Source organism: Mugil cephalus, chromosome 10 (assembly GCF_022458985.1).
Source record: "Mugil cephalus isolate CIBA_MC_2020 chromosome 10, CIBA_Mcephalus_1.1, whole genome shotgun sequence".
Taxonomy (NCBI): Eukaryota; Metazoa; Chordata; class Actinopteri; order Mugiliformes; family Mugilidae; genus Mugil; species Mugil cephalus.
The window spans coordinates 10,145,721-10,169,239 of NC_061779.1; the positions used below are offsets into that span (position 1 = coordinate 10,145,721).

General features: G+C 40.8%; 1 protein-coding gene across 2 annotated transcripts in view; it reads left to right on the forward strand.

Moving 5' to 3' along the window:
• The window catches only part of lrrc4ca (leucine rich repeat containing 4C, genome duplicate a), a 147,984-nt gene that overhangs the window by 77,737 nt on the left and 46,728 nt on the right, over positions 1-23,519 (forward strand). Inside the window, exon 2 of one of the 2 annotated variants that reach the window (XM_047597012.1) lies at positions 10,818-10,956. The gene's annotated coding sequence lies outside the window, so the exon portion shown is untranslated. Of the gene's footprint in view, positions 1-10,817; positions 10,957-19,655; positions 21,530-23,519 lie in introns of those variants that run through there. The other variant, XM_047597011.1, reaches the window with a different exon arrangement.

The following is a 23,519-nucleotide window of genomic DNA, read 5'->3' on the forward strand; positions in this document are numbered from 1 at the left end:
CCAAGAGAGTGCTTATGGCGAAAAGTCTGATTCCAAAAAACATATTATTACCAAATACACATAGTTTTGACCAGGAAGCACACTGTAAATGTTGTCATGTACGGTGCACCCTCCACTGTATCTGACTACCAACTCTACACTACACAGGCATACTTGCAAATTTGGAGGCGAAATCAAAAAAGAGAAAATGAATGTCCAATAGGCCATCTTTGCTAACAGCTTGCTAGTCCTTGGGATAATTGAAGCCTTCTGTTAAGATTAATACTGTACTTTCATTGTTTTTTGGATTAAAAAAAAAAGAAGAAGCTTTATTTACAACTGTCATGCACCACCACCGCTAGCTATATAATACGATGTGGACATAATATAAAATTCTTGTTTGTTGAAAGTTTTTTTTTTTTTTTTTTGTGCTACAGTTGAAGACTGAGAACCCCTGATGGAATGTATATATTTTTTTTTTATCTCAAATGCTATCAACCACAATGTGAATATGCTTCCATCCATAACACACACAGTAAAATAAAAGCAGAATGTATTCTGGACATTACCGAGGCTGTCTTCTGCATGCCGTTGGATTGAGAAGGGCCACAGTGTTTCTGTTGCAAAGTGATTCAGCTTGTGGCTTGGCAAAGCCGAGTCCATTGCTCAGCTTTGTCTAAAAGCTCTCCATGGTTGCAGCAGCGGGTGTGGGAAGACAACTAGTCTTAAATAAAGCTGCTTTCTTGAGCGTGCAACACTTACTGAAACTTGAGAAACAGAGAGGGAAAGAGAGGAGAACATTAGTTTTAATCACTTACCAGTGCTGCTGCAGTACATTTTTACCTGCATCCAGGTTGGGAACCCCGTGAACTGAGGCCACACTCCTCATTGCAAAGGTGCTACCACTTTGCAGCGTTTCATCGCCCCTCTCTACCTGATTTCCAGTGTCCCAAAAAAAGGAACAAATACCCACAACACATAACTTAGAACAGTATTTATATTGCACAGTGTAATTCCAAATCAAAAATGTACAGTATGTGCTATTAGTGAGCAAAGCCAAAGGTGAAACACAATAGAACAGTGAGTGTGTAGCTACTGTTTCCTCACTCAACTGAACAATGTGAGTAAGAAAATCCATGATGAAGAAAATACAAAACTTACTGCACTGAATATTTGCCACATTTTGATGCATAACACAGGGGACGTGTGCTTTTTCACCTTGATTTTCAACTCCGCAGAAGACAATGATGTACGACTTTGTACCGAACATGAATTGATTTTACATTTGTGACACACACAGATCAGTGTACACTCAATGGGGTGCTCTGTGGAGCAGCAAACTAAAGCACACATAGCTGTGTTCTTCAGGAAACAGTTAGCCCATATGTGAATCTGTGGGAAACACTGGACAACTTTGCAAAGTGTTTTGTAGTAAAATTTGCATGATATCTTTTTATAGCCCTGCTTTGTGGACATTAAATAAGCTCATGCTTGTTAAATGAATGAAGACACTTTGTCAAGTTCTCTTAGTGTCACAATATCTCAATCCCAATGAAAAATCATAACCTGCTTAATGCCAAATCCTACCGAGTCAGTTGAAGCTTCATTATTTAATACAATTTCAAGACTTTACCAGTGGAGGAGTATGAAACCTTCGCATGTGGGCCACAATATTTTTTTAATTAAGTTCATAAAAAGGTAACTCTGCATCACTGTCTGGTTTCTAGCAGCAGGTTGGAAGTGGTTGGCGTTAATATCAGTCATCACACACACTGAAGTGTGAAACGTCTTCTTTCATTTCAATCAAAATCAATTTGATGGCGCAAACCTAATCTCTCAGACTCGCTGCTAGCCTGTTTAGCATCCTGGGAAAACTTTGCTAAGTCACTATTTGATAGATCCCTGATAGATCCCTACTACCAGGGGGGCGCCCTAAAACCACCTACCCCTGTGTGCTACTGCTTCTATGTCTGCAGCTTGAGATTTTTTGTCCAGCAAGCAAAAGACTGTCTAGTCACGAGGAAGTTGGAGTGCGCATGTTCGGATGTTTTTCTCGATAATAAGTCGCTCTGCGCCATCGCTCACGTCGCCCATACTTAAAGCCGCCTCTGTAATCTGTAGGAGATGTGGTTGGTTTGCTGCATTGATTGTGTTTACTTATTTTCACCATATTGCAGAAATAGTCACCCTCCTGCTTGCCAGTTTATTTGAACAGAGCTTCCAAGATGTTTAATCATCCTCAGTCTTTATTGTATTTCTAGTGCAGATTTGTGTGTGTGTGTGCATGTGCGTGTGTGTGCATGAGTGTATGTGTATGTCGAATGTGATTACAAATGCATAAAGCCTTGCATTTAACTTGGTGGAAGTTTTATGTATCACTGAGTGTGTGAATGTATAGGAGTATGTTGCATATGATTAATGGTAATGATTAATGTTCAAGATGTCTCTGATCTTTAATGTCTCCCTCTGATACTCAGTAGTGGGCAACACAGGCCTATCAAGACGTTAGTCGTGGATGTACAATAATATTTATGATTTTACTTTCTTCTCTCAGCGCTCCAAGCTAACTGGCTACCACTTTGTAAGCATTCAGGGCACAGATACTGGTAGGCATTAGGTAGTAAGTCCAAGCGTTTTATACCACAGTCACAGTCCAGCCGACGTGAGCGGTTATAAGTGCACATGGACATATGGTTCACTAGAAATCAGCTCTGGCCTCTGCTCTACAGCATGCTATGAGGTTCGTAAAGTTGCTGAAAGCTGCACTCTGAACATTGTAGCTTTTTTATAATTTATTTTTTCACTTTACTCAGTGGAGTCACTCAGCTATCAATCTGAGGAAGACAAAAAAAAAAAAAAAACGGTGCCCTGTGACAAACTATCCAAAGAGCTTTTAAAATAATTAAACTAAAAGAACTAAAGGTTGAGATATATATATTTTAGGATGGTAGACCTCCGTACATTATGAACAACTCCTGTAAGAAATGCACTTTATTTTTGTTTCGAATCCCTCAGGCTTGCAAATTCTGGAGCCTTTTGTCCAGAGCATAGCTGACATTTCTCCTAAACTATGAGAAACACGGAATTGCTGCCAACAGTGATTAATGAGAAACATGTTTGGGCGCGTGATACGTGGATGTGTGTGCAAAATAATTTGTGCAACTGGTGACTGGCAACTCATTCGTTGAGTTAACATGTATTCTAAGAAATATCATTACTATTGGATGAAAGCAATACAGCAGCTGTTGCAATGAAACTCTTGAAGGCATAGCTCTGATCTTTTATTTAAGATGGTACGAGCTCGTATAAATAAATGTGAATGAGAAACGACAATAAAGTAAATGTGGGAAACAAAAAGCAGCTCCTGCACGCTCAGCTACTTCCTCTCACACGCGCCTCAGTGATGTTTGAACAGAGAGGGATCAAGCACAAGAGAAATGAGAAACTGTCCTCTACTGTCACCTATTGTAAATGGAATCTATGTTGTATTGTGGTTCGCTCGCACCGACTATGACAGACCGGGAGAACACCCACTGCTACTTACTCACAGGAGTAAACATGCCTAAATGTCACTCAGAGATGATGAAAAAGCCGTAAGTCTGAAATCAGATGAACAATAACCACTGAGCAGCAGATCAAGGTTCTGTCAAAGTACACTGTGGGATGCAGTATTTTTGATCTTAACAATTGATTTTTTTTCTTTTCTGTGTTTTTATTCCATGCATGCGGCACTTGTGTGCCCCCCTCCCTCCCTCCCTCTTCACTCAAAGAAAACGGCAGTAAATGGTAAAACACGTCTTCGCTGAGAGTGGCACGACTTTTATATTACAAATGTCACAGAAAGACAAATGAGGTGTTGTGGCTCTTGATTATTAGATGTTAATCTTGACGTTGACCCACTTACATAACCCAGATGGCGTGACACATTGCTTATAGAACCATGTGCTTTTTATCATTGATTACTTTCATGTGGTTGGCGTAATACTTTGAGTGTAAATAGAAGGTTATGTATTGTTACTGATGCAGGCAATATAGAAATGGTACAAGTTAAGTGTTTTCATAAGTGTTAAAGTCTGAGGTTTGAGCGCAGGCCAAGAAAAGTATGTCCCATACAATGAATAGCTTAAAATGCTTATGATATACAGTGGGAAATTGGTACTGAAAGCATTATTAAAGTAATCAGTACAGAACCCCACATTTAGCATGTCAAAACAACACATTATAAGGCTATTCGCATTATATTTGATGACCGGGGAAAAGGACGAGGGTAGGCGGTCCTTCGTTGAGATTACACCATAAGATGCACACTGATGGTGTGCAACATGACCCGATGCTGCTCGATCATACCGGGCGGCTCATATATGTCTAAACTTTTTTTTCTGATGGAAACCATGTCCTGCTCACAGGCCTTGCACTTGAAGGATTTTTTTTTCATGTCTGTCTTATAAACAACACTCATGCTTGGGACAAGTCATCTCTTAATAAAGATTATGCACCAATCAGGTATATGACCACCTTCCTGATAGTGTGTAAGTGTCCCTTGTGCCTCCAAAACAGTTGTGACTCATCAGAGAATGTGTCCTTTGGTTTGAGGGGAGGGGGTGGCTGGTCTGGTCTGGTCCAGGTGGGTGGTACACAATTAGATTAGATTAGATTAGATTAGATTAGATTAGATTAGATTAGATTAGATTCGACTTTATTGTCATTCCACAAACGAAATGCAGTTTAGCATCTAACCAGAAGTGCAATAAGCAGTAAGTGCATGTAGCATAAATACTGTGGTATATAAGTGGTATAATACAGGTTGGTTGTATAGCATATGGACAGTATTTACAGATGAACACCTATGTGAGACCATATGTACAGATGTGTGAGTAAAATATACACAATGATTGATCGAGGTACTAAGAACATATTATACAGATGGATTTGTGTGTTGAAACTAAGTAGACTATAAAAAGGAACTATAAGATAGTTTATACTAAAGGAAATAGTAGATGATGAATTAGTCGATACAAAATAGTGAGCATTAAACAGTGCATAAATAATAAGCAATCGCTTCCCAATGTTACTAAACTAGTGCAATATTTGGTACATAGTACTGTGCAAACAGATTATTTAACCTCCCGAGACCCTGCGTAGTCATATGGGGACATTAAGTTTCAGGTTTGTGGCAGTTTATTCTGCTTCATTTAAACCTTTATCCTCTTCACTATTTACTGGTTGGTGTAAAAATTAACACCTCAACAAATTTTGGAACTGAAACTTACGTTTAATATGACATGCAATTTCTATCAGTAGTAAGAAGCTATAACCTCGTTAATTAGCACATACTCAATTGAGGATGTTGGGACTTCGTTATTTGCAATTCTGCTTTTACACAGCAATGTTCGGACATGAAAATTAACATTTTTATATTTTGTTACTTATTGGTGGCTTTATTATAATATTGAGTGACATAATCCCCATGTCCACGCATGAGGACGTAATTTTCTTTCCAAAAACCACTTCCGGTTCAAAGACGATGCTTTGTTTTTATAGTTTTTAATGAAATGGAGAAATTGAAAATGCATACCAAACAAAAGCTCAGGTCTCAGGACATTAAAGTATCCGTGTGCAGAAGAGTCCAGTAGTACTGTGGTGATGGTGTAACAGTCAGAGAGGGGATGAGGAGTGCAGGGGTGTGAGTGGATTGGTGTGTAGGGGTCACCGGGGGGGCAGAGTTCAGTAAAGTCACAGCTCTGGGGAAAAAGCTGTTCCTCAGTCTGCTGGTCCTTGTCCTGAGGGTTCTGAAGCGCCTGCCTGAGGGCAGGAGGGAAAAGAGTCCATGTGCAGAGTCTTCAGAATGCTGCAAGCTGCAAGCTTCAATGGCAGGGAGTGGAGTTCTGGGGAGTTTTCACCACCCGCCGCAGTATAAGTCACATCCACATGAATGCCAGGCCTCAAAGCTTCCCAGCCGAACACTGGACAATGTAATTTCCTGTCAGTGGTTTTAATATTATGGCTGAACGATGTACCTCTCTAAAACTAATAAATAGTTTGTTCACATTTTTGTCAATTTTTTTTTTTTTTTTGCTCTAACTATAAAATAAATCTGTCAGGAGATGAGATTTCGTCTTGTTCTGACTTTCAATTTTCTTAAATTTGTGGCAGCTGTTTTAACATGATGTGTGACATGCCCGGACACAAGGCAGCATGCTGTATCCTTTCCCTGGCAGATAAGTCAACATGAAATGGGATAAATCCTCAATGTGCCAGCTGCTCAGTATGTTTACCTGCAAGTGTTACGGTACCACGGCCTTTAAACTCGGGGAGTGATCACAACAATGGTCTGTTAAATAAGAACCTGGGACATTGGGTTCATTTTTGAGAGGCAGCCGCATCTTGACTGTAATATCTTTGCTTAGTTTGAAAAAAAAAAAAAGCTGCTATCAAATACACTGTGTTGTTGTAAATATAAATAGCACACTTTTCTTTGGTTCTGACGATGTTGACTCTTGACATGATACCCCCTTGGTCCTTCATGAGGTACCAGCAATGCTTTCAGAGCTCATCCAGACATTTCATTCTTATTCTGAGATAACTGTTATTGAGCTTTGACGACAGCGTTCCTCTAATCGATCGGTTATTCCACCAGTGACAATGTTGGGAATTTATATGCATCAAAACTTAATTTGCTGCTTGCTCGGATGGTCTCCCTGAAGATTATCAGCAGAGCACAGTTTGAGAACTTGAGAAGGGCAGACACTCTTTTTTTTTTTTATGTCAGCCAAGGCTGAGTCTGGGAAGGATTATGGCAAAAGGGCAAAGCTTAAATCACCGGCAGACAGTTTTGGGAAAAGAGTGCCGCTGGTGTCATTGGGTTTTCTCACAATGCTGTCGACACAGGGTCAGTTCCTCTATTTAGAATAAATATAGAGCCGTAACTAGCATACTGTAAGCTAAGGAGATCAAGACTTGTCACCTCTACCCAATGTTGTGTTGTTAATTGTATTTTTTTTTTTGATATATATATATTATAGATCCTTATTCAAAGAGGTTTTATACTACAATGCATTAAGTTGCAATATGATGTGCATCCAACTTCATCCAGGCCTGTACTAGACACCACTGTAGTGAAACTTTTGTCAAACACATACCAGAGAGGTGTTGATACAAATGTACAAATGTTTCTTTTTAATGCAGCTCCTTCCCATAGAACTATTATGTAGTCATGGAGTAATAATTGATGTAAATCGTGATTTATGACCCGCTAGCACTGTGTGGCATTGTATTTATCTTTTGCAATCTTGTGCTCTACTTATATGGTCCGGTTTTCTTCTGCTGTTTTCGGGATGTTTTTTTTTTTTTTTTTTTTTTTTTTTTTTTTTAAGTTTGGCCAAAAGCTGTAAAACAAAGTGGCTATCAATTTCTCTGCGTCTCCCCCCTGCTCTAGATGTTTGAAAACCTGCAGGTCGGTAGTTCTGTCTGATTTGAGGACGAGGCTGGACTACATACACATACACACAGAGCAGAGCAGAAAACAAAAAGGAAAAAAAAAAAGCAAGAGGCTGGATGACGCTTGCCCTTTGGCTGGATTCACACAAAATCCGACAATGCGGCACCTTCCTGCAGGGTTGTGCAAAGGTGTATTCGTGTTTACTCGTGGTTAGAATGTAACCACTGCGAAACAATCAGACAACAGTGTTTTATTTATGTGATTCACTGCTTTTTTTCTTTTTTTATAATACTTCTCAATCTCTTCATTCTGTTTCCAGCTGACTTGCCCACCACGGCTTTCTCTCTTGTCAAGTCGGGCCAAAAGGGCCAAGTTTGAATGTTGTGTTTACAGACAACAACAGGCCTATGCCAGCCAGTGTGTGTTCTCATACTCATAACAGAAGTTTGTATAGGACGGGAGAACAGTCGACATATATGCATTCATACTGCAAGTGGCAGAGATCAAGTGTGAGTTTTCGCCAGCAGCTCTTTCTGGTGCAGCAGAGCAGTTTCAGAGATGGAGCTGGCAGAATAATACCTAAAAACCAATCTTTACATTTCAGAACGAACAATATACAAAATGCCTTTCATATTTCTGGCTGCAGCTGTTGAGTGAGCCCGGACTCCAGTTCATCATATTGATCGTCCATTTGCAGAAGTAATGTCTGCTTCGAATGAAAGGCACACTCTTCTGAAATACCGTATTGCATGTGTGTGTGTACATACGGAATAAGTGTGGACATGTATAGCAGGAGGCTTTCAATATGCTGACCTATGGAAAAGCCGTCACTGATTTTCTCATATCGTAACAAGCTTGATATGAAAAACTGTTTTTGACGGCAGAACAATAACAGAAAAGTGCAATTGAATTTTACCGTAATGTAAAGAATAGATTGATGGTACAGCTGTTTTGTGTCCAGGTCTGTGTATGCACTGGAGTACTGAGATGACAAAGATCACCAAGTATATTTAGACCATAGCATAAAAGGATAGACAACACTCAAAACTGTACTTCCTCAGTGTTGTGTCATTTTTTTATAATTACAAATTTGAATTGAATAATTCTTTTTCTCACTCCACAACATGCCACAAGTTGTAGCGTGACAAAAGATTAAGCCCATCATCAGAGAGGGCACAATGTTTTTATGTAGCCACCATCTGCTGTGCTAATTCAAAACCAAATATGATCCTGAAGCAGGCCGGCTGGAATTATTCGGCACCATACAATTTGCCAGATTAATTTGAACGGATAAAAAGGTTACAGAAAATAATCATGAAGTTACCATTCAGTAACTAGAGCGAGAGCAGAGGTGGATTGTGGTGGCGAATTACTTTCCAATCATTCACTGTTTAATGGCCTTTTCTTTTTTTTTTTTCTTTTTTCCATTCCATGTCACATCTGGCTCCATATTCTATTCCTCATTTTGCTCTCTTTAAAATAGTGTTAGCATACTCATTAGCCATTACCACAAGCAGCTCTTACGAATGCCATCATTTACCATTCATTGATTCTTATTGTCTGTAGTTAACCAGACTGTAAAATGACCTTTCTAGGAGAAAGATTATTAAGGCAATCAAGACAGAACCTCGTGGTGTTCTATTATTTCCAACCTTTCAAGGTGATACCATGTGAGCGGCTGAGTAAAGGTCTGACTGAACTATTTATTACCCTTTATCTTCCATTTTTCCTCATAGATGTTGGTGTTTTATTTAAGAGCAGATAATATTTAAGAGTATATGCCAATTGTGTAGTTTGAGTAGCTTAAGGAATAAAAGGGTTTGTTTAACATTTGAAGTGTTTGACGGACGTTTTGTGTATGGATAGACATTTTGTTTCACTCCTTTTATTAGACTTGACTACACCAGGACTCATGTCATATTTTGTGCATCAGACTTTCCCCCCCCTGTATTTTAACTGATGCTACACATAAATCTGAGACACAATTACTAATCAAAACATTATCTATGACAGACTTTTTGGCATTGAACTTTACAAGCACATCAACCAGATGACGTGTAACTGTTTTCATGCCACCTTGGTCTGAACAGTCGTCTGAACCATTTGTTGCTCTCTTCTTTAGGGCCTTTTTTTATCAGACACATAATTCTTAGGTTCCACAACTAAAATGGATCTTCCAACATGAGCCAAAGAATGAGGCCAGTGGACGTGCACTCATTTTTAAAGCCATTCAAAAAATTTTGTTTCTTTTTTTTTTTTCCTGCAACTCATTAACTCATCGGCCGGTCATTTCACAGTAACACCAGAGGCCACACGAGGCCCTGCAGCTAACCCGTGTCTCTGTGCTGCTCAAGCTGCGTCTGCCGGGACTTTACTGACAGAAGGTGGTGGGGCATTCACAAGCAAACTAATCTGTGGCTTATATACCTTACGTATCATAAATTACATGTTATAATGAGCCATATAAACATAAATCAGCATCCATTATACTCATGAAAAGTGGGAGGCACCAGGAAGCTATTAGTTGCCTTCTAATCAGAGGTGTGCACTCTGTTCTATGTGCAGTTTGAGTGAAAGAGCCAGACCTTCTGTCTCAACATCACAGCATACATCTTTAATTTATGCGTATGGAAATTTTGTCAAGATAGCACCCCTGCTCACATTCATGCATTTCATTCCCTTGCCATTGTCTGACAAGAAAAAAACATACTTATGTGAAGGGAAACAATTTAATTGAGAATGTGACTGTATTAAAATACACTATATGTAAGCACAGTCAGACTTCTGTCTGCCACATCCATGCTCCACTTTTTATTGCTCAAAATTATGCATATTTTGGAGTTAGACTCTGAGCTGGGAGTGAATTGGCACTTTAACACAATATAAGTTGACTAATGTTAGCCGTATACAATGAAGACACTTTAATACTAACTGCTGCTAAATTGCCATTCATTCATCACCATTTAAATGCTAATGCAAGTGCAGCCGGCTAACAATACATAGCTTTTCACGCGGCATATTTTTATTTGCAGAAGACACAAACCGGCAGCTCTGCACAGACCTTACTGGTAACACTATGGGTTGGAGTGACGCAAATAAATTTATTATAAGCAACTCTTTGGCACTGCAAAAGGACATGTCTGTGCGCAATCGGTGCTAGCGCACAGAGTGCATCAGCCAAAGAGAAACAACAGAAAAATCACATATAAATCAGAATGGACTTTCATTCTCCCACACATTTTAGCCCTTACTCGAGTTGAAGAGACTTTAAGAGCTAATCATCTCCATCCAACTAAATGTGACCAGTGCAACAAAATGCTAACACTGCAGTTCTTCCTCATGATTCTTGTTTTGTGCTCATTTATTGATTTTATCCCTTTGTTTGTCTGCCCTATTTCAGGAGGCATGTGAATGCATGGCCCACTACATCCCCTATGTGCCTGAGCAGAGAGACAGCCACGTGAAGGATTAGAGTGAGAGAGGATCCGTCCGTCACGTCCAGATGCTGCAAATCTGCTCCCTGCCTCACATGTGAATAGGTACACCATTGTCTGGAGCACTTCTTGTTTTGCATGTGCAGAGACACCGCAGAGGAGATAAACAAGCTGAATCTGAGGTTTCACTAAGTCTAAATCTGCTATGATACAGGATTACAAGGTTTATGTCATGCTCAGGGCTTTATCCTCTGATTGTCAGTCAAGATTTTTCTCAGTGGCAAACTTAGTGAGCCTTTAATGGTTGTGCAAAGAAGGGCCAATTCTAGGAGGAAGGTGTGAGCTGTAAAAAGGTGTACTTACTGATGATCTATTAGTAGCCACACTGAAGTGGGAGTGTGTTTGCACAACTGCAGCACAGATTGGGCTTCTTGTGGAAAATGTCACGTAGCATTGTATATGGTATTGTATTCAAAATGACACACCATTGCACTAAACTATTGGTATACTACCATAATTACAGCTCAACAACATCAAACCTGGTCTGTACCAAACTCGGTGAGATCTTCTGCACATGCAACAGTAATGTATACATTTAAACGCAGGGCTATTGTAGCAAAGCGTTTCCTTGGAGAATACACTACAGATTTGAAACACAATTTGAAATATCTATTACAAAGGTATTCAACTTTCTTGTCAGTTACTCACTTCCAACATTGTAATAATAATCAATGTAATGTAATAATCAACACTGTAATAGATGAGCACTGGATTAAAAAGAATAATATGAGAATGTGCAGGAAGGGCTCCATATTTTGAAATGAGAACGTCAAAAATATTCATTAGAGGATATAAAAAGTGTAATGAATGACCGAGGAAATTGCTAATGACTAATGAATTCAAGCTTAATTCTGGAAATAAAAGCTTTGGGGATAACTCAGGCTTCAGCATGATAATCATTCAAATGCTCAATATTTTCCTAATTTACAGTAAACAGCAGGGTTTCTGTGCAATATTGGATTTCATTCGAGTGAACAAGGTGAAGCTTCTGGGCTAGCACATGTCCAAAGAAGTAAACTTTTTTTTGTGTGTGTGTGTGTGTGTGTGTGAGGACTGATCTTAATGACCCCTGCCTTAGAGCCAAAGCCCAGCAGCAATAAGATGTGGTACATAGTCCTCACATATCTCTTAGAAGTTACTGTATAGTGAGACAAAAGAAAATCCTTGGAGTATGAAAAACCTAATCTTTTGATCTTGGCGCACAAGTGAAGTATGATAAAAAAAAAATTCACCAAGGGACCATGTACAAAAAATTATAGAGCCCTTCACAGTTTGTAAACAGTGTGATGTTTTTTGAGGGGTGGGGCTTAGCTGGAGGCAAATGAGCTCAAACAATGTAGCTCAAAAATGGCGGTCAGCATATTTCAATGAACTGTTTTGGCAAGGATGCCGCCAGCGTTCAGAATCTGCACCCTCTCGCTGCGCTTGCTCTCACTGATTATCTATTGGTGCACTTCCACTCCTGACCAGAGAATAACATTGTGATACATTGATGATAGGGTGGCGCTGTTGAGCTCCTGCCAGTTCAAATCCTATGAGGTGAAGAAGACCAGCAGCAAGTGAGAGGATACAGATGGAGCAAGTTAGGTAGTGGCACACAAACGAAAACTCAAAACTTGGGAAAACAATTATCCTTTAACCAAGGTCAATTCTGCCGCAGTGTATTTTGTATGACTTAAGTCTGTATGAATAATGGGGGCAAGTTTTGTTCCATGTTACTTTGTTTATTGCACCAGTAAGTACGGTACTGATTTAATTCCGGGCATGTTTTGTCCTGTTTATTGCACTAGTAATTACAGTAGCCTATTGATTTAATTTTGGGCATGTTTTGTCCCATGTTACTTTGCCTATTGCACTGAATGTCTTTGTACTTGGCCCAAGGCCTAGTAATGTTCCATGTCTGTCTTCAAACATTTAGTGTTATTAGACATTAGAGTGCTTTTCAGAATTATTTTTCTCATTTAAAGAAGCCCGGTCGATGTTCTGTCATTATTCAAACATAAATGTGAAGCACAATAACCAGTGTCATTCATTTACACTCTCTTGGACAATTTGACCAATGGAGGACACAGAGGGGATGAAGTCTGGGTTGTCTTTATTAAGTAAAGACTCTCCTACAAAGATATTACAAGAAGTAAGTGGTAGCACTGTGGAGGGTAACGTAGCAAATGCAACTTCTGCTTGGAACGTTGTGTTAGCTCGCTAACCCATAACGTTATCCAGGCTGGAAATGATTATGTATTAGACATCAAATGTGCTCCGCAAACAGAGAGTTGTGGATGACTGTCTCCGTCCAATCCTTTCTTTTATTCACGTTCAAACAAAGTTGTCTACGACTGGGAGTGGTATGCGATAAAACTTCCAAGTTCTTACTTTAGATACAGCAAGATGACATTTTCATGGTTGACAGTGACAGTGTTTGCCTCAAGCTTCCCTCTGTTTTGCCTCCAGCAAACGTTGTGATGTCACAGTGACGTAGGCCATGAGGTGAGGTATATCATCAAATGAATGTAGGTAAATTATGCTTGATACATAATAAGGCTTTAAAAAACTTTACTTAAAGAAGAGTTGGCAGCTCATTCTCAAAACAGTAGCTTCAAATTGTGTCTAAGTCAGGATGTTAGGAGGGGGATGGGTGGGAAGGTGTAAGCTTGTTATGAAAATAACACATCGTTACTTGTTACGGGTTACTGAGCAGCAACAGTTACATTATGCTTTAGACTGAAAGTCAGTTGGCAGGGCAGGAGTAAGTTTTAAGTTTGGTGGAAATCCATTGGTCATTATGATTCTCAGTCTGCTTTTTTGAAATGCAAAGTAAGCTATCGTTAACTTCTCAATAAAAATGAACAGCTGTACAGGTCTGTGGAATCCGTGCCCTCCTCATATGCAATCAAGAAGTCTTTGATTTGCCGCACAGCGGTGTTTCTAGACAGGCTAACATTGTTGAATGCTGGCCTTAATTAGTCCTACAACTTTAATGAGGCGCTCTTTTATGGAAAAAGTTTGGAAAGACACACACATCCAAAAAGAGTTAAGTGCAGGGTGCTGGATAATGGAAGGTATAACAATGAAAAACTGCTGAAAAATTCAGCAACCAGCAGGTCCTTCTTCAGATGAACTCTTTTATGAAGTCACTAGCTGAGAAAGTTTTCCCATTTCAGGCAACAAGTTGAATACTTCGGGGCACATTCTTGTGTTTGGTTAGCATGGAAAAATAAAAATACATACTTTGGTTCTTATAACTTTGGTCTCATGTTGTAAACCTTTTCTTTGATTGATCTTATTTTGTGGACATGCTGCAGCATTCATGCCGAAAGCGCCACATACCGCCAAGACTAAATAATACAATACAGTCAAGCGCAAGTTCCATGTGTATGCCATATTCCATTATATGTTTAGAATTTGCTGCTAAAAATTGATCATGGACCGCAGTTGGTACACAGGCTGTAGTTTGGACACCCCTGTGCTACAGCAACCTGCTTTCAGAGACATATTTTGGATGGACCTCAAATTGTACTAAACCATTTCGTCAGACTCTGAAGCACAAATGTCTTTTCTCTCCCCCTATTGCGGCCTTTTCCATCAAATTTTACACACCCTGTTTCAACTGCCTACATCATCTTTGCATCACTAAATTCTGATACCTAGTCATGACCCTCAAAAGAAGTTGCACTCAGGCTAAAAGGAATACATATTTTCTTAATGCCCACACATTCTAACAACCAAACCTCACATAACTGAAAAGCCTGAAAGTTTGTTAGATGATGTTTGGCTTCACTTTACCAGATGGCCTAATAGTGGAATTGTTTCTGTTGGCGACATGTCTGGAAACCTTTCATGTGCAGTCACACAGCTTCCTCTGAAATGTTTTCTCATGAAATAGGGGCTCTCCCAAAATCATCAATCAAACCTTTATATTGCCAGTTCATTTCAGACTGTTCTTGAGGCCAAATTCTTTCTGTGTTTTTTTTTTTGTCCCCTCTCTCTGGGAAAATGAACACAGCTGGGTCGGAATGTCACATTGGATCTATTTAACTATCACTCTCTGGTACTTAACAAAACAAACATTATAAATAATGTTAGTGACAATTAACTCATTATAATTGTAAATTCCCTCAAATGAATACAGAAAATATCTCAATTATCTTTTTGCCTTTACATTGAGCGTTCTCTGTGGGACGTAGACGCCATAACCTACGTATGTAGCCTGCGCCGGTGTGTGCTATTCATACTTCGCTCTGTAAAAACACCACCCAAGCACTAGTTGGCGCTGTGTCTGTTTTGCCGGTCAGTTTAATCTTTGTTTCTGCTTCCTGCTTCACTTTCAACAATGTCGAGTGGAACTTTTGCCAAAATTTAACCAAAGTGGAGATGTACAAATGTTTGCATCTCCGAACCTCCTTGTTCACTTTCCTTGATGCATTCCAACTTTACAACAAGTTTTTACATTCAGTTTGGAGTCATATATCATGACATACAGTATGTTTTTTTTTTTTTTTTTTTTAAATTACCCTTTGTCTGACTGTATTTGTATGTGTTTTAGATGATTTTATTATTATTTATTTGTTTTTTCAAATAATCCCTGTTCCAGCTCTCTAATTTAATAACACTGGGATATTTTACAAGTTCACATTTGATAATACTGAGAAAAGGCTATTCTACCTTTCCATGCTATCCTTTGTGAGCCTCATTGCAAATTTAAATATACCTCTCGACATCATTCACGTAGCTGGAGAGAGTTCTATGTGCAAATGTGAAGTACGCTTGAATGGACGTGCACTGTGCCACTGGGAAGGAAGAGTTCAGCGGCTTTCAAAATGCAGAAGCTATCCACGGTACTTATCACACGCTGTTAAAAATATCGGGAATAGGACAAGCAGGGTGGAGGAGATTGGCATCCAGTTGAAAATGATATCCTTTCTGTGCTAACATTCTGAGTGTTCATGTGTTACTAATGCTAATATGAGTCTACGCATTGAAAGCCACCGCCGACAGATGCCGCTGCTCGATAATATGATAAGTAATATATTGGCTACATTACAGATTATCAACTGATTCATCCTTCAGTGAGCGTGTGCGGGGGGCCTTCTCGTCTCCTGATACTCCTTTGAGATGGAGCTGGTTTCCAATAAGCCAGACGTCCTTCTCCTTCACCAATATACTTTGCAGATGAAGCGGCTCAGAGATTGATATTTTTGGCGAAGTATGATTTGAAATATTTAAATTCATCCCAGATAGAGGGACGAATCGGAAACCCGAGCCAAAATTGGCTGAGAATGAAAACTACAAATTCATTCTTCAGTCACCAGGCCTGTGGGCCAAAGGAAGCCGTGGATAAGAAGTACAGTTAGAGATTAATGCGGATCAAAGTGGAGATTAAATAAGATGGCAAACACGCTGATGCACCTAATTATCAAGTCTGTGAAATTTGATGAATTGCTTGGCGTCTCAGAGACGTCGTCACTGAGGTCCTGCTGGCTCTTAACACTAAACTGATTCTGCGGTTGAGATATTTGTTTGCAAGGAGTACAGTGGAAACTGGGAAAAGTAAAGATTAGACAGCATACGACAGCGGGCAACGAGTGACGCGTTGGCAGTCTCGCCCTCCTTTCTTCCTTGCCTCTCACACACCTTATTACATTATTTTACTGCCGTTGAACCCCGGAGGATATGAGTAGTGATGTCTCACACCCTCCAAAAACATCATGAATAATGAATGGCAGATCTCAAAATAAATAACACACATTATTAATGCGCTTAGAGCCTCTTTTAAAGGGGGCAGCTGTAGGTGCCTCAGCACCACTCCTCACTCACTACAGGTAGAGTTGGGGAGAATTTTGACAGAGGGAGGAGTACTTATGATTTCCGTTTTATCGAAAGAACAATGAAACCATAAAAGTGTGTTGGGGCGCAAATTTGAGAGTGAATTATGTTTCAACAGTCTAATTTAGCATTTGGAGATCAGAGCCGCTGTTAAACATTGATTACAATAAGTTCTGGCCAACCAGCGAAGAGCAAGGCAACATTCCTGGGTCAAACGTGGTCTGTAAGGTCCACCTCTGCATGAACGCTGAGCGTAACTGTTTTGTCAGACAACATTAGGCCACTTCTTCGTGGCACCTAACGTGACAAATACCTTGACCATTAGAAAAATGGTCTAAATATATATATTTACCATTTAAGTGTTAGGAACGACAAAAGGTTAACTTCTGTGTCCTTTATTTTACATCTCAAAAAAGTAATGCCCTACAATAACACTCCATGGTTAAAATTCATCAACAATCCCTTCCTCTTTCTCTTCACTCCTTTCTGGACATCTATTTTTACCCCATTGAGTCTACAGATAAGCAAATTACCAGCGAAATCCTTTACGTTTCAGTCCTCCTCTACCAATAGTATGCTAGACAGGAAAAGGTCTAAGGCTAAGGTTAAAAGGTGAAGAAACACAAGTGGTTCATTTCACATGCTGGCAAATGAGCACCACTGCTTTCCACACACCATAGTGGCAAGAAGACCTTTCATTAGTTTGCTTTACGTGATGTTTATGCTACCCGAAGAAAAAGTAAGCGACTACAAGTTGTTGTCAAAGAAAGCAGGAGTTATGAAGCAAAGGAGCTCCTGGACAAAACGTCTGTTTACAGGATTTGTTAAGATCTTCGCTACCTATGTAATACACAGAACTAAATGTGGATCAGGCTTGTTCCAGTGCATCTCACAGATACTTATCAGTTTGGGATCTAGTGATCCAGGCCTGGTCTGGTCTAGGTGGGTTGTACATAGATAGAAGGATTACTTTATTCATCCCTGAAGGGAAATTAGGTATGTCTAAGTAACATCTACCCGAATGCCAGATCCAAAGTTTCCCGGTAAATTTTATCATCATTTCAAGGCCTGTACTAACTCTTCATCTGTGATTGACATCAGTACTGTAGTACTGCTTTCTTTTTTTAAAAAAAATCAATTTCTAGGAGAGCATTCCTTTAAGTAAGATATTTTACCTGTCCTTGTCCTTGTCCCTCCAAATTTCTACACTTTCGTCATTCTATCAATTTAACAGAAGCAGATTTTTATCAAAATAACTTTGTCCCCCAGATTCAAACATGCTCTTTTGGCATGATTTTTTTTGTAAAATGTTATCCACCCTGGCTTATTTTGCATCTAGTAGTGAAACCTTGATTGCTGACTTCGTAACGATTGCGCCTGCTTCCTGGCTTCCTGGCTTCCTGGCTTCCTGGCTTCCTGGAGAGTGTTCTTTACTTATTGTGCAGCCATAACGGTGTATTTTCCACTCATCCACCTGTGATGCTACCATAGTTTCCCATGCACATGCACAACAGACTCATTTAGCCTGTTCATACTGACAGACAACCCATTCACCTCTTGAAAATCAACCTCAGCTATATCTCCTCTACAGCTCTGTAGTTAGTGATTTATAGAGAGTATCATGGATCTATGGAATCAAATTGAATGTGCTGAAGGTTAGAGGCTGTAAAACCAGGAATTGTAAAAAAACAACAAAAAAACAACAACACTGTGTATCCCGAAGCTTCACTTTGAAGTAGCATACTTCCACCAGCTGAGACTCTGCAGTCTCACAAGCCCCATAAATAAAGAAAAAGGGCATGGCCTCCAGTGATGGGTCCCATACAGCAAGTAAGTAACAAGTGATCTCTACAGATCCACAGACACACAGCTGGTGGAGAATTTAAAGCTTCAAATCCAAACCATTAGGCGGGACGGTCATACGGCAATATGACACAAATAATGGAAGAGAGCACTCGCAAAATTACCTCTGCAATTACATGCGAATGACGGAGAAATGCTGCCGGCTAAAAAGATACACTAGCGGTCGAAAGTTTGGACACACTTTCTCCTTGAATTGAATGAGAAGGTGTGTCCAAACGTTTGACTTATATTGCATATGCAAAAATATACTACTGAACTATCCTGAAAAGCAAAATGTATCGGCACATTAATAGGTCTCAATCACTCACTTGATCAGAGCCACGGAGAACGCAGCAAAAAGGGAATTATTTAATGATGTCTCCTTCAACTGGAAGAGAAGAAGGCGGTGCTCTTTACTGCCGTAGCCAGACATACAGACTGGCAGGTCGACAGTTATGAAGACAGATGAATGATGCAACGCCTTCAGCACTGGGGGGGAAATGAGATCAGATGTTGACAGTTAGATGGGCAGATCCTTGGTCTGGCATTCAAATGTTTTCTCACATCACATGGTTTGCAGATTCTGCCTCTTCTTTGCTGGCTCCGTTCTAAATGTTGTTGAATGTGAGTTTAGCATAATATGTGCAGTACAGCAGGTTGTCTGAGATAAATGCCTCACAAGCAATAATCTTTCTGAAGACCTGAAGTCTCCGGTGTCTGCCGCCATGCTAAAAATCTGCATCGCGTAGGCCTATTTCATAATTCATAACACTCAGCCAGCATTTATAAATAGGGTCTGAAGTGCTGAAGCCTGAGAGAGATTATAACAGACATGAGTCTGTTTTCACGATTCTTAAACTTGTCATATATGCACTCAATTTATGTGCTGTACATTCATTCCATTCTGTGGCTGTGCAGAAACTCTTCAACATAGAAATCATGTAGGTCTATGTCTCCTGCTATGCCCTACAGCATTTTAAAATACAAATAGATATAGTATAAATAACCCTATATAAACAAAACCTCGTCTGTCATGGGAGACATGGCAGTCCTCTGCGACAATCAGCCTGAGGCCACCATCACAATATCATACAACGAGGAGTGGAGGGGAGCCGGTAGGTGGCAGCCGAGTCCCATTTCCCAGATACACATGGGGGCATCTCTCTCTTTTTGTATCCTCACTCTAGCTAAACATCTCTCTCTTTCTCTCCGATTTCCCTTTTTTTTTTTTTTATCTCACGCACGGACACACACAAACAATACTTTGCTTTCCCTTATTAAAAGCGACCACTGAAACAGAAGGACGAAAGTAAAGGGGCAATTATGGAAAGTCAGCCTTCAGAGTTAAATGGGTGCACATGGTCCTGCGGAGGAGGCATTTTCTTATAAGCTCCAGAAGTTCAAACTGATCAGTTAGAGCAGCCAACATGAAGACTGAACGAGAGGGAAAACAATATTTCCTCTCCCTCGCTGCTCCAGTCCTGCGGCTGACGGCGGAGTCGAACCACCAGCAGTGACTGGCGGAACAGTCTCAGTTGGAGAAAACAGATTGTCAGTGGGAGGTAACCTACACGATGCCCCCCTCCTGAACTTATCAATGCATTGTCCGTCCGGGTTGCGGCGTGCGTTTTTATTTCAGATAGGAAAATGCTGAGCGCACCGAGGCACTGTCGAGCGCACAGAGGGGATACGGCCGTGCGCGCACTGGAACCGGTTAAATTGTGAGCACATTTGAAGCTTGCCTAAAACACACCGCAGTCCAGAGAAGAGAAAAGGAGGACGATCAGCACTTTGTGGATAATACTCCTCGAAAAGAGACCCCCCTTGTGTTTTCTCATCGATGGCGAGGCGAGGCTCGAATTGCCTCAATGCATGCATAGATGGAGCCAGGGCGCAGAAGTGACGGCTGCTTTTCGTGAACTATAACTCCCATCCAGACAGCTTGAGATCAAGGCTCGGCGCTGAAGACACGTAGAGATTGAGCTCTTGCTGTACGACGAATGGTCTTCACACTTGAAGGCGCCGCTTGAATTTCTGATGGGGCTTCATGGGCTTTTGGAGGATACTCGCTGGGGGTTTTTTCCTCTTCCCAGATGAACGCCTTTCCCTAATGGAGAACGGATCCAACTGAAGAGAAGCATTTTAATCGCTACAACTTTATCGCCTCTCCTATTCAAAGGATACCTATTCAAACGCTACACTGCGGGACTTCTGTCGTCGATGTATCCAGAAGGGAAAACAGAAATAAGCTCTTGAAGTCCGCACTGGGTTGTGCGGTGAAATTTAATCAGGGTTGATGACTAATAAGTAATAGGGACTTGGTGTAAAAGTTGTTTTTGAGACATAAGCGAGCGGAACGTTAAAATAACCCCACCTCTGCCGTCTTATGTGCGGACGGGGTCTGTCATGCAGTCTAAATGACGGGCTTTTCGGGATGTATCCACCTGGACACTGACCTCACGAGGTCCTCCATACTCTGTCTTTTGAAGAGATCACACTTTAAACTCGTAATTTAGACCTGGGAGAAAATAAAAACAGCGCTGATTGCTATTCGCCAGATTCACCATTTAAAGAAAATCTGGAACCTCCGAAGGTGTATGTCGCTTTGCATCGGGAGAGTAGTTTCAGCAATGGCACTTGTAGGTGCCTCCGTGCTATGTGTGTCCTGAAAATAAAGGGGGAAATATCCGGTGCGGTATCACTGTGAGACTTCATTGCATGTCATCGGGACTAATGTGTGGATTACATACCACGTCGTTTTGAGAGAAGGAACGTAATGAGTCTGACAAGAAAGTGCCACCACGGATTCTGCAAAATCGCCTGAGAATTGCGGATTTTTTTCTTTCTTTCTTTCTTTCTTTTTTCTCGATGCAGTTTTTGGGGAGGGAGCTGAAGAGGGGCTATTCTCCGTCTAAAGCAGAGACCCTCCAGATCTCGGTGTCATCGCGAATAAGTAAGTCATTGTTTTCGGTGTAAAGAACATATATCTCATTGTATTACTCATCTTTAAAACATAACCGCCCCCTCTTCCTGTTGGATGTCCAAATGTAGTAGTTTGTTTCATTCTTCTTCTTCTATCGATGGCTGCAGTGAGCTCAACTAAATCAGGGCACCACACTGACAAGGTTTCACGCTCGCTGATATTACGGCCTCCAACTAAAAAGATCTCTAATCGTGCGGGGCGATGAGGGAAGGCTGCGCGTGTTCGCATTGGTCTGTCTGCTTTCAGTGCGCGCCCTTGAGTTGAGCGTGCCAGCATCGAGCCACGATGCCACGAACAGCAAGAGTCGAATCGAGAGTTTAGCTTTTTATTTCTTTTTTCTTTTTCTTTTTTTTTCTTTTTTTTTTTTTACGTTGAAAAGTGCGGAATGCGTTTTTGTAAAGAAAGCCAAATGCGCACGGTTCGGGGTTTTTCCGCGCTGTATGCGGACCAGGCAACCTGCAATCCCTGCATCCGTCTGGCAGCCCCCTCCAGTCTACCTGTGTGCGCTCAACCTACATTCAGGATGTGACAACCTGCCATGTTTAGCACGTGTGCTTGAATGCTACAATATCCTATGAGAAATACTTTACTGCATCCAAAGAACGGTTCAAAATGGACTAGGGCTGGCTGGCATATCTGTTGGCATACCACGTCTGGGCTTTTAGACTTTTGACGAAATGACTATCAGAAATTTATTTATTTCCCCTTTCTTTGTTAGTTTATTTGTATTCATTCTGTTTTATTTATTTATTTACTTACCACCCTCCTTTTTTTTCTGCGCCTGATTCACACAAATGGCGCTTGTTCACTGCCTTGGTGGAAAGGCTGGGAGGGAGCTGTCCTTTCTGCGTGGTGCTGAAATTAAAATCCGTCGCCTTCACTCATGCTCGACTCAGCTGGAGACGATACAAAAATGGGTATAGTGCATGGATCGAGATCCAGAACCATTAGCCTGCTCAATATAATATTTAAGCAACAGTGAAACTAAGCAACAGATGATCAGGAGACATTTTAAAGGGGGCATGGCTGCCCTACACAAGAAGTTAGGAGGCCAGTTGTGTTGCACATGCATCCATCTATCTCTCAACCTGTCGATCCGTCTGTCTACCTGTCTCTCTGTCCTCCACTACACACGTGTTCCTCGCATCACCGCTCTTGAACACTGTATCCAGTGGACTTAAAAATAGATGTTTGTCATGTTGGTGACAAACCAGTGTTGGTGGTAAAAGCATAAATAGAGGTGCCTGTCACTCCCCAGACAAAGAATAAATTGCATCTCTCACCTGTGAAAGTGAGAAACATGGCGAACATTACTCACCCACTGAAAGAAAAGCCCTCCATATGATGGAGTGACATCACCTTGGGGAGACAAATTAGACTGCTGATTTTATGTTTTTCCCCTGTCAGAGGCTTTAGCATGATAAATCCCTGCCACATATTCCCAAGATTGCAGTTGTTTGTTGGCGACTGGTGCGGAGTGATTCATGGTAATAAGGAGAGCGACTATTCCTCCTCCCTATTTAACACCCCTTAAACCTTTTCTTCTCTGTGGAGATTTACTTTGAGATGGATGTGGGCTGTAGGTTTGGGATGTCATGGTCCATATAAAGATCTAACCAACATGGGTAGCAAATTGACTGATTTGTGGGGCAACTCTGGATTAGTGTTTGTTTATTTCATGCGACTGCTAGACTGACAACAGCTGTATCCCCTGTGTGTCTCTATTAGTCCTCCTAAGCAGTGGGAAATAGCCTTGGAGCAGGTGCAGCAGAGGGACCAACGGGGACTTCCTGCTGCTCACACAAAGCCAGTCTCCAGCAGATAATGCTGCTACCGTAGACATGTGTTTTATGTCTTTTATTTCTCCATCCATTGTTGTCGGACTTATCTATTGAAAATCATTCCAAGCAGCCGTGTCAGAAAATTAATGAACTTGTCATCTGGAAAAGGGCACCACTGC